We start from the raw sequence: 7,535 nt of genomic DNA on the forward strand, positions 1-7,535 counted from the left end.
GCAGATAATGCTAACACACTTTAACTTGAAGTAATGATTTGAATGCAGTACTTGAATGTAAAACATTTTAGGTGAGGTTTTGATGCTTTTACTTAAGTTCAGGGTGTCAATACTACTTCCACCACTGCTACCTTGACACCTTTAGCTGCATTGCGTCACATGGCTTTCTCTCTTCAAGTCTGGACCACACATGTGTCTCGGCCACAGCTGCGCCGGCTTTTGATCTGCTGCTGTAATGACCCTGCTGGTGTGATAAGACTGCTTCTGTCTCGCGCTGACCATGCGATGGGATATCATGTATGGTTGTGTAACTCTTCTGTAGAAAGTTGCTGATTTGTACCGGCTGATTTTATTATAAAACTGAAATGAGATGTGTGATATTCATCTTTAGAGTTCACTGGAGTCAATGACAGGCAACTTGGGGGATGTTTGTAATGGACGCATGTCAGCTCCAGTCTGGTCAGAGGTGGAGATAAGTCATTGAAGGTGTAATCTGTGAGCTGTGGCTTGTTTGAAGTGTACAAATTAATGGCAGCTAACAAATCCCTCACCTTCTGACCCCAGGAGCCACAAATCACTCAGAGGCACCGAGGGTAGTGGACCACAGGGTCACAGTGAGCCGTCATCTGAGAGACAAAGTTGGTCCCTGAGTGTGCCCTCCTGAACACACTTTATGCAGAATAAAGATTATTGATACTGGACTGTATTTTTTATTTTCATCCTATCTTACCTTGAGCCAGAGCCACGGCCCTTTCGCGGCGGCCTGCTAAGTGCCGACTCAGCTGTGTCAGACGAAGTCACACTCCTGTGCCGTGGAGCCAGTGCCACAGCCTCAGATGTGCGAGGGCACTGCTCCTTCTGAGGGCTTTCTAATTGGCAGAGCTTCTTGTCAAACTGCAGGTCATCTGAGGATGAGTGGCTGCTGTGTGTCTGCTACCCCTGCAAGACAATTTGCTTCTGCATGTCTTTTTAACTCAAATCACATTGTGAAGTTCTGTAAATAGCCCCATGAGGCATTGTGCTGTGTGTGCTTGATTAAACTCAGCCGTATCACAAACAGCTATCTTTTCCTCACATATGCCTACTCTTGACCTCAGCATTGAACTGAATAGAGACCTCCACCCAATCATTGGAAATGTGTGTGCTGATAAGGCGGCTCTATTGTTTCATTTTTGTCGCTCTAAGCACTTTTCTCTTAATGAGCAATGCATCTGTAGTTACAGTGCTTTTCAAAATGTCATCATGCATCTGTGATCAGGTTGAAATATTTTATTTCTCTGTTTTCTTGAAGATTGGAATACAGTTTCTGTTGTTTTTACATTTTTTATTATTTTTAAAGAGTTTTATATATATACTGTGTACTCTCTATTTGTAGTATTGATGGGTTTCTTGTTTATGGCAGAGGAGTTGGCGCCAACGTTTAACTTTATAAAAAGCATGACACTCCCCTATATTGCTCTATGTTAACTTGTATTAACTTAACTGTAAGAATATGAGCTATGAGTAATGAGCTTTGGAGAATATGATTTCTCTGTATTTTATGTGACTTTTTCAGGACATTTCAAAACATTTCGAGATGAAACCAAATGGAAATCAAGAATGATAAAAATGTGCTCTCTAAACTTTTAAAATACCCATACCTCAGTAACAATACAAAACTCAATTTCACTGTAATAACTTTTTTGATGGTCCCTTAACTTTTGAAAAACGAACTTGTCACTCTAAGCCTTAGGGAAACTCCACGATTGTACACATCAACGTTTATTTGGAATTGCTGGGGAAAACTAATGCACAATGTGAAAAAGGAGAAGAAACAACTGTAAAAAGGATAGCAGTTTGATGCTAAATTAGCAACTATTTCCATATAAAAACATCACAAGAAGCTTTCATGCACCTTCGAGTTCAGCTTTCTCTGTTTATGTAGCTGCATGATGAAGAAGTAACTTAATTCAGATTGACTTATTTCAACATTTACTCTGTCGGTGAACTGAACATGTGCGTGCATCAAGCAAAGTTATCCTTGGATGGCTCCAATGGAGGGTGGGTTGGGAGGGCTTTATCAGCAGCAGAAGTCATGCTGTCTGTGTCTGGGAGACAGTTCATCCATATCAAAACCCAAACATGGCCCAGCCACAGCCAAACTACAGCCGTGTTTAAAAGCTGATTACCACTGTTGCCACCAGAAACAAAATCCTGACTGTTTATTTATGATTTATCCACCTTCCTCATTGCATGTCTGCCAAGACACCACAAAGAAAACTGCACAATCACAATGAGGACAGGATTATTGGGACAACCATTTGAGCCTCTGCTTAGTTTAAATGTGCACTTCTTTAACACTTTTTCCCCCAGGAGACAATGTTTTTTAGCACTTAACAAATCCAACAGGTTTAAGCTGGTAATTGTGATGTTAAATGTCTGCCAAATAGTGACTCAAATCAAGGCAGCTGTGTAGAGTTGATCTCGTGCATCCTTGTTGTCTCCTCCAGTAGCTCGGTCAGGAACAAGGGGGTCACAAGGTGTTTCCCCTCTCCCTATAGGACCCTAGACCACCCCTGTGTGTGTGTGTGTGTGTGTGTGTGTGTGTGTGTGTGTGTGTGTGTGTGTGCGTGCGTGCGTGCGTGTGTGTGTGTGTGTTTGTGTTTGTGTTTCAATGGACAAAACAGCAAGCACCACAGGATGCACTATAGCAGTGTTGTTATGACAGTGTGTCCTTGCCAACTGAGATTCATCTGTCCGACTTTTTTTTTTATATCTCCTTAAGGTAAGCTATTTATTTAAAAGATGCCGAGATTAAATTATTGTATAAATATTATTTTTCTTGCCATTAACAACAACTATACAGTTTCCTTTAAAAAAGCACCTTGTCTATTTTTTTATAATCAAGCAGAAGCATTACACAAAACAAACTAAAAGGAAGCTGTCTGGATATAAATTCCCATGACCGGTCATTGTTTATACCCACTACAAATATAAATCATGTAACATAGCTAATATAAACTGTCTTGCCACTTGTCATTGTTTTCAGAGTGTTGTAAAAATAGGTCAGATTGGTGGTTATATAAAACAAATTGTCAAGATTGTGGCTTAGTCTGGTTTCTGTTTAAACTAAGTGTGCAGGTAAAACACTTAAGATTTCTGCTTCACCTGCACCCACAGGGAAGATGAGGAAGGAAATCCTGTAGAAACCATTGGAAACAATCCCGCAGGAGAAAATAAAGTAGCGGGAGACAAGTCTAATGAAAGAGAGGATGTGAGGGAAGAAATAAGGGGACAAAGGACAGGCTGATGAGAGGGTAATGGCAGGCGAGCAGGCCATTTCTCTCCGTGTAGTCGAGTTAATGACAGGGATTAAGGAGCCGGGGGGACTGCTGGGATCTCCAAGCTCTGCTAGACTCCAGCCCGACCCTCCCATCATCCCAGGAGATCTGCGGGAATCTGACTCCATTTGGTCTAAAATCTCCTGACAAAACAAAAAACCCTGTGGCTCAATTAGGAGGAAATTAGTCTCCCCTTACACATTTGCATTGCTTGTTTGTTCATATGATATTCAACATCAATTATTCAGCCGGCTTTAAATACAACTGTGTCTTTAAAGTTGGATGCTTATTCTTAATTGTTCTATCTGGAGATATATTCTGAAGTGGCAGGAAATGTCTGGATCTCATATCCAATAAGGGCAATTTAAGTCTGTTTTTCTTTTAACTAGAGGCACAGAAACCTAAATCCTGTCCCTGTTATGAGAGTGGAAACCCAAACAGCAGCCCATGTGAAAACCAGGTGCGTTGCAGACTTTTCATTTAGCAGTCTTACAACGTCCAAGGGCTACTTTTGTCTGTTATATGATCATTTCCTTCAGTGGAGGAATGAAAGAGCTGTCACAGACCAGACTGGCACTGAGAAAGACCAGGGTAGAGACCCTAAAGAAAAAGCTTGGTGAGCTAAATCTTAAACAGAAACAATTAGTGGGCTTTAAAGAGGCCTTATTATGTTCCTTGGGGTTTTCTCTTTCCTATAGTGTGTTATATAGGTTTTGTGCAAGTAAATGGTCTGCAAAGGCTAAAATCCCAAAGTTCCCTCGGTTGACCAATCACAACAGAGCCGGCCAGCTAACCAATCAGAGCAGACTGGCCTCAGGTTTTAGACAGAGGGTGAAAAGAGGTGCTGCAGCAAAAAAAAAATGAGAAAAATAAAGCTCCTTATTTAACATTATATCATGCAAACGTAAAGGCACAAAATACAAATATGAACCTGAAAATAAGCATAATAGGGCCCCTTTAATTGTTAACTTTAACGGCCAAAATACTTGTCATATGATAAAAATGTGCTCTATGCAGCAGGGCACAAAAAGGGCTAACAGGTTTATGTCAGTTTAATAGTAAGTGATGAAAGTCCAGCCCAACACTGGAGCCTTTTAGAAAAACAGCTAAAATAAGAAACAAGCTGTATCCCACACTATGAGCATGTCAGACACATTCACACTATTTATATCTCTGGACATTTACTGTCAACATGATGTCCGCGATTTAATCACAGACAACACTGTGCTACATTTTTGTTCTTATTTCATAACCAAGAATGACCGGGTTTTTCCAAGAGTTTTCACAAGATGAGAACGTATTTACAATGTGGGTACAGTTTGGTTGCCGAAATAGCTTTACCGGGATTTTTAGCAGGTTCAATGGTCATCACAGGTACAAAACAATAAAGTATGTTCTGTCCTGTTACGCTTTTATGGTAGCTGTTAACCTCCCATCAAACTTAAGGAGCGCTGCTCAGCATTCTTGCCACTGGGGAAACTGCAAAGCATCTGAGAGTGGCGACAGTATGGCGGAGGCAGCGCTGCTTTTCTATGGGCATAGATATGTCTCATAATTATTTGTGTGAACATAACAATAATTTGTGTGTAAATATGTGATTTGTAAATGTAAAACACCATTCGCATTTAAAAGATTTGCAAACTCACAAAAAAATGTGCAAATGTAAAACGGATCTGCAAATACGCTAAATATTTTCACAAATAAAAAAAAGATCTGTGAATATCTCTTTAACATTTACAACTTTCGATCAGGCATTTGTGAATCCATTGTGTATTTGTCAACCAAAAATGCGCTTGCGGATTTCAAATCTCTGCTTGCGGATCTCAAATCTCTGCTCGTGGATCTCACATTTCTGCTCGTGGATCGTCTTTTTACACACACGGAATTTTGAGACATATTTTCCGCCGGTCTCGGCTAAAATCTACTCGTGTCACTCGGTTATTTTCGGAAACCACGTGATTGCCCGCTGATGACAACATTTCCGCATGATTTCAAAGTAAAAGCATGATGGTTTGTTTAATGCTCTGTTTTTATATTATAATGAACAGCGGAACATTAGATGCATTCTTTATCACCATCATCATCACCATCATCATCATCATCACCATCATCATCATCATCATCATCATCATCATCATCATCATCATCATCATCATCATCATCATTAAAAGTGGATAAAAGTACCCAAGGAATACACAATAGAATATATAAAGAATAAATGAAAAATCTCTACAAAAGACCAATATACTACAAAAACAGAAACGTATTGACATGTTGGTTATATACATCAAAAAGTCTTCAAATGTATTCGGTATTGTATGAACATATTTGAATTGGGGTGTGGACGTCACATCCTCCAGGGGGGTCCGGGGGTATGCCCCCCCAGGAAGAAATGTTTGAACATTTAAAGTAAAATGCTTCAATCGGGTGCACTTTGAGCACACATTACTAGAGACCTGACCTAGGGGGTACAACTCAAACACCCATATGAAAAAGATTGGTTTACATTTTAATAACCAAATATGTGAACATAACCAATAACCTACCATAGCCAATAACAAATAAATGCAACTTATTTTATTTTTGTTGTTCATTCATATCTTATTTTACCTAGGTAACATTTATTTCTGCATATTTTTGTATCTCAAGTTTTAAACGATATGTCTGGTTTACTGTCCTATAGTAAACATTGGAATGATTTCAAACCTGTTTACCCCAATAATTATAAAAGAGTGCCTTGGAAATATTTGTTTGCATAAATTGCATTTATCTCTCTCGCTCGATCCCACACCCACTTTGGCTGTGATAAGCCAACACCCCCCACTTTCATCACTTACAGCGCCCATCGTACAGGGCAAATTAAAAGTGTAACCGGGGTGAAAAGGGTGTTACCTTGACTTAATTATGAATGTTGTTACATCAAGGCCGAACATTAGGATGAGCGCAAACAGTCAAAATGTCGCCCTAGGCGACCGCCTATGTCGCCTATGCCAAGAACCGATCCTGTCAACACACTCTCACTCCCTAAGCGTCCAATAGCGACGTTTGGTCAGTGTCCGTGGCGTCCAATTGTGACGCTCCTAGGCTCCTTCAGCGTCATAAAGGGACGCAAATAGCTTTCAACTGATTGCAATGTATTCCCATCTGCGTCGAGATTTGACGCTCATGGAAGCACGGCATTCGTTTATGCCGGCTGCCCTTAAAGGCAATGTGAGCATCCATTCCCATTGGATAACGGAGAATTTTACACCCGGAAGTAAGGACTCCTCTTACTGTCGATTGATTTTACAGTGATATCTGCACTACTCATCGACTAAAAAACACCAGATTATCCTTGTTAATTACACAACATTGATTGGTTTAAATTGTGTGCAATGCTTTTGTATTTTTCCCCTTCGATTCGGAGAAACAAATATGTTTTCTGAGTAAAGGATGGCAGAAGACACTACACTACCCAGAATCCCCAGCTATCGTTTGGCCTACACCATGTGCTCTGTTTGACAAACCCCGTTTTTTTCACCATTCATTCCAATGGCTGGCGTCTATGTCACGTGATCTTCACATTTCTCCCTGCAGAAAAAAAAAACATGGCCGAACTTCGTTTTATTCTCGGTGTAAAATGCCTATTTTAAAGTTACTTTGGCCATTAAAATGCGTTTTGATGTCATTTGATGCGAGAAATATGAGTTGTTATTTCAGATTATGTGTGCAGTGTATGTACATGATCTTTAGTTTGCTAGTTATTACGAAGATTATCAGGAAATGGTGTCTATACAACATTTTCATTGTTACCAAGGTGGTTGCTAGGGACGCTGCTATCGATATTATTTCTGTTATGTTGTGTAACTGTTTAATGGTGTTATCTTTATTGCTACCCCATTCCCCGTCAAAGTATAGTGTTGTTCCACAGCGCAAACGTATTAGTTTAACAAAATCCGCATCTAAAATGGTGCAGAAACGTTATTTTCCCCTGTGCAATTCCAGTCTCACATCTCACATCACATCGTCATTAACAAATACCGGAAACAGACCGAAAACACTTTATTCCGAGTGTGCTTTCTTTTCTCTTTGAAAGTCATCACATAACGGCATTGTAATACACGGTTCGGCTGCATTACATTTTACATATCTGCCGTAGTTCTGTATTTATAGAGCCCTGATGAGAAGACTTCTAGACAAACATGAGGAACTGCCGCCAACACTGGAAACGTGACG

Source organism: Pseudochaenichthys georgianus, chromosome 9, assembly GCF_902827115.2.
Source record: "Pseudochaenichthys georgianus chromosome 9, fPseGeo1.2, whole genome shotgun sequence".
NCBI classification, from domain to species: domain Eukaryota; kingdom Metazoa; phylum Chordata; class Actinopteri; order Perciformes; family Channichthyidae; genus Pseudochaenichthys; species Pseudochaenichthys georgianus.